A 5,064-nucleotide genomic window follows, 5' to 3' on the forward strand; every position below is an offset into this window, starting at 1 on the left:
CCGGGGCCTTGTATCTGGATTTCTTGTACTCTACACCCTCGGAGAGGGGGCGTGGCCTCAGTTGGTCTTGGTTTGTACTCCTCGCACTTTTCCTCATGCGATGCTGCCAGGGGCGTTGCCGGTGCCCGTGCACAAGTCTGGGACACAAGGGGACCCAGTCTCTAGTGCACCGACAAGAGCCCCCGAGCCTGGCCCATGCACGAGCGCGGGGCATTGTTGGGCCAGGCCAAAAGTTGTGCACGGGTTTCCATGACAGGGCACTCTTTAGCTTTGGAGTCGTTGTGGGCGGCACTTCCCCATGTCGGGCATCAAGCGCGCGAGGTGGAGAAGTGTGCGCACAGTGGCCTCCCCACCTCTAGAAGCATTACTACCACGCGTGAGGCATGCGTAGTAATGGTTAGGCAAGTGGCGTTCGTGGCCTTAAAGGCCGCAGTCGTGACATGGCCCGGCCCCGCATGCATTGGTGCAGCAGGGCGGTTCCTTGTTCGCCCGTGGTCACGGGTGATTGGGCGAGAGGGGCAGCGGTTTCTGGAGTGAGGAGAGCTAGCCCCCGCGCCTCGCCCTATAAATTATGAAGTTTGAGAGGGGGTTTTGCTCATCCATCTAACTCCCAAAACATCCAGCATCCCTGGCTTGCGTCTGCGGAGTCTTCTCTAGTTCCAGGTGGCGCTCGCCCCTAACCATGGCTAGGGGACGAGGGCGGCCACCATCAGCTGCCAGGGTGGCAAGAGGATCCCATTCGAATTATGCCATAGCTTCAGCAGCCACAGCTGCGGAGGGCGGCACGAGCGCCCGAGGTGGCGGAGGGACGAGGGGCGGCGGTCACCGCGGAGGCCGTGGCCGGGGAAGGTGGAGTGCTACTCCAGCACCTCTGTCTTCTCCCAGGCTTGTTCCCGCGAGGACTCATGTTGAAAGGACTCCGTTGGAGTTTCTCATCAAACTGCAAGGCCGCAACAGGATCCGGCATTAACTCCCCATCGCCTTCGCCAAGATGATGAGCGAAGAGAAGCTCACGATGTTGTGGCTCCGGGTGCATGGCTATGGCAATGGGCGGTACTAGAGGTTGTGGAGCGACCGGGGCCTCGGCTCCTATCCCTCGGCTGTGGTGAAAGAGCTTCGCCCGTGACTATAACCTCTGGGATGGGCACGTTCTTTGCTTCAAGATGATGGCGGACAACCTTCTCTCCATCAAGGTATACGGGAGCTCAGGTGTGCGCCTCAGTTGTTGCGAAGAGAGCTCGAGCGGGACTGAAAGCCCTTCCTCACACGAGAGCGTAGAGGACGGGGCAGATGGTAGCAACGGGGGGTACTGGTCACATACTCGGCACTCAAAGCCTGGGTACGAGGACTTAACCTCGGACTAACCATTGGTCGCACCATCAATGTTAGTCCACAGTCCTCCGTCTCTCAAGTTGGGGTCGTGGAGCTGGAAGAACCGACGTTGCCGCTATCGCAGGAAGTGCCTGGTTCCTTCTCCGCCGTCCCTTCGGGCCCCATTCTCCAGTGCGCAATGCTGGTCCAGGAAGGGCCAGCCATGGTCGCGCCGGGGGCCTTGCCACTTTTTGTCTTCTTGAACTTCTGTCTCGCAAGCATGTCCCTGATAACCCACAAGTATAGGGGATCGCAACAGTTTTCCAGGGTAGAGTATTCAACCCAAATTTGTTGATTCGACACAAGGGGAAGCCAAAGAATATTCTCAAGTATTAGCAGTTGAGTTGTCAAGTCAACCACACCTGAAAGACTTAGTATCTGCAGCAAAGTATCAGTAGTAGAGTAATATGATAGCAACAGTAGCAACAATAACCAGTAGCACTAGCGACAGCAGTAGTGGCAAAGTAGCAATAGCAGCAGTGACAACAATAGCAGCAAAGTGATAGCAGTGACAACAGTAGCAGCAAAGTAACTTAGCAAGGACTAGTAGGAAAAACTCGTAGGCATTCGATCGGTGATGGATGATTATGCCGGATGGTATTCATCATGCAACAGTTATAACACGGAGAGATAAGTAACTAGCTCCAGTTCATCAATGTAATGTAGGCATGCATTTCGTATATAGTCATACATGCTTAGGGAAAAGAACTTGCATGACATCTATTGTCCATGCCTCCCTTGGCAGCGGGGTCCTAATGGAAACTACGGGATATTAAGGTTCTCCTTTTAATAGAGAACTAGACCAACGCATTAACACTTGGTGAATACATGTACTCCTCATCCTATGGTCATCTCCGGGAGTGGTTCCGGCTATTGTCACTCCGGGGTTGCCGGGTTATAACACATAGTAGGTGACTACAACTTGCAAGATAGGATAGAGAACACACATATATTGACGACAACATAATAGGTTCAGATCTGAAATCATGGCACTCGGGCCCTAGTGACAAGTATTAAGCATGGCAAAGTAGTAGCAACATCAATCCCAGAACATAGTGGATACTAGGGATCAATCCCCGTCAAAACTAACTCGATTACATGATAGATCTCATCCGACCCATCACCGTCCAGCAAGCCTACGATGAGATTACTCACGAACGCTGAAGTGCGTCAAGGAATTGGCGATGAAGGAAGGTTGGTGATGACGATGGCGACGATCATTCCGGGAACTTGTATTTCTGCGCAAAAACAACACCATGGCAATTCTGCTGAAAACAGCGTTAGTCCGGGTTAGTTCCATTAAAATCATGCAAATTAGAGTCCAAAACAAGGGCAAAAGAGTTTGGAAAAGTAGATACGACGGAGACGTATCCGTCCCTTGCTAAAAGACAGTATCATAGGTTAGAGTAGTAAAAATCATCCATGTAATATGTCTAAGTTTGTCTCAAACAGATGAATGAAATGTTGTTTCCTTTGCGTGTGATCCTTCTCTTTGCATGATATACTCTCTGCATTTTTCGGAAGCTTGCTGGTGTGACTTGTCCTGCCGCTAGTATTTGAGGAATGTGTCCTTAGCAGTTTGTCGGAGGGGTCGTTACCGGCAAGGCTCCTTGCCGCATTCACTGATCGTCGAGCGCGGCTCGAGGCGAAATAAGGTGATGTGTGGCCGCTTGGTCTGTTGAACAGGTTCGAAATAGTGTGAAGGCGCTCTATGGCCATTCAGGTCGTTGAACTAGTTCGGAATAGATCCAAGGTGCACTGATCCTGACAAGGTTCCATCTACGCGCAAGTTTCTCAAACAAAGTTTGGGATCTCCAGAAAGGAAACAACCTATCTACTCTGAAATTCCATCTAGAATATCTATCACTTATCTGCTGTGCCACGACACTTCTTCCCGCGGTGTGTGGGTCCTCTGCCGGGGCCTCAGATCCCCGAAAAATAGGAGGTTACACTCTACCGGCAATTTTCCCTTCGGCAAGGTTCTTGCTGATAGTCCTTGACTATCATATAGAAAGGGGTTGCCGGAGTATAACTCCTTTTCCTCTTTTGCTCGACCGTGCTGGCGGAGCCCCCGAGCGCGTCTTCGGCGGTGATGCGACGCTTCCAAGGGGGAAAGTGTTTCCGTTGGAGTGCTTGACTGGGCTTCGAGGCATGTTGGTGCATCCTCGACGGCTATGCATCACTCCTTGGAGGTGCGTCGGCCGGAGTATGCGCTGGAGGCCTCGTCAAAGCCCCCAGGCACACCCTCGATAGCAGTGCATTGTTTTGGAGCGGCCCATGAACCTTACCCCCCTGAGATCAGGGTCTCCGCTTCCCTGGACCACGCTCGCGCAGCGGGGCGCTCGTGCAGGCGTTAGGAGGCCATGGCGAAGTAGATCGACCACCGCTGCGCCCCGCTTTATGGAACCGAAGTGGTGCGCTAAACCTTAGAACATCTGGTGCGAAGATTGCTCGAATCCGCGAAAAAAGCTCTGAACCACTTTCTAATGCCCCAAGTGTGTATCTTTCCCTTTGTGGAACCTTGGCTATGTGGGTCCAACTTGTCATTGGCATGAGAGCTTTCAATACATACGATTTCATGTGATGTCACTTGTTTACTCTTTCGTCGCATGCATGCATGCCATATCATTTGATGTCCTTGTCTTGGTTTGCGCCTTGTGATCATATGTGGGGTGTGTTGAGATGTGTTGTCATGTGTTGATGTGTGTGATTATTGGAGTGGAATAGATGTTTTATGTGTGTGAGTAGGAACCATGTTGGTTTGCACTAGGGTTTTGGAAAGCTTCCCCCCTCTCTATTTCATCTCAAGGTCAAGTTTCACTTGGTCCTTTTCTGTTTTAAAAATGTCCTTGCTTTGTGGTGGAGATGAACATGTGTTTGTGTTGCTTTGCAAATTTGTTGAGACGGTGCAAATATTCACAAAACAGCCCAACATATTTTGTTTTGTAAATATTTAGTTGGTCCTAAAACTCCTTCTCTATTTTTCTTAAATAGGGCATATTTTCCTATGACCAGGGGTGTGCTAGTTTTATTTTAAGCATCTTTAGACTTGGCTGTGATTTCTTTTTTCTATGGTTATTTTTGTAAATGGAAATAACCCCCAGGAGTTATTTCTTCTTATGTGGCTCCACAGGTGGGCTCCCTCCCCCATAGCGGCCCATCTCTCCTCTCCCCGCGCGGCAGCCCAGGCGCATGTCCCTCTGCTCCTACCTGACGCCGTTCCACCCCGCGCCTCCTTTCCGTCAGGCTTTAGAGAGAGGAATGAGCCGCCGTGAGGTCTCAGACGTCAAGGCCCCCCATAAAGAGTTGGCGTCCGTGCCTCTCTTCATTAGGGTTCCTCCTTTCCCCCATCTGCCGCCGCCACTCCATCTCCCTCCACTTCTTCCTTCCCCTCAGGTAAGACTCCGTAGCTATGTTGCATAGAGCATAGAAGAGCCCCGCCGGCCACTACCCATGCATCCGTCGTCATCCGGCGCCGCCACCATGTCCAAGGGCTCGGGGGAGTACCCCGCGCTCCATTCCGCTGTCGCTGAGGCCGAGGAGCGGCCTCACTGACGGGCAGGTCTTCGTCACCGACGCGCTCCCGGCGGCCTACTTCCCCTGTGACGGTTCTGCATCCAGGACTTCTTCGTCTTCGTGAGATAGCGTCGATCCTCCCCAAGTTCCTCCTCCAAGCAGATCGGCGCCTCTCCT

This window comes from Hordeum vulgare, chromosome 4H, assembly GCF_904849725.1.
Source record: "Hordeum vulgare subsp. vulgare chromosome 4H, MorexV3_pseudomolecules_assembly, whole genome shotgun sequence".
Classification (NCBI taxonomy): Eukaryota; Viridiplantae; Streptophyta; class Magnoliopsida; order Poales; family Poaceae; genus Hordeum; species Hordeum vulgare.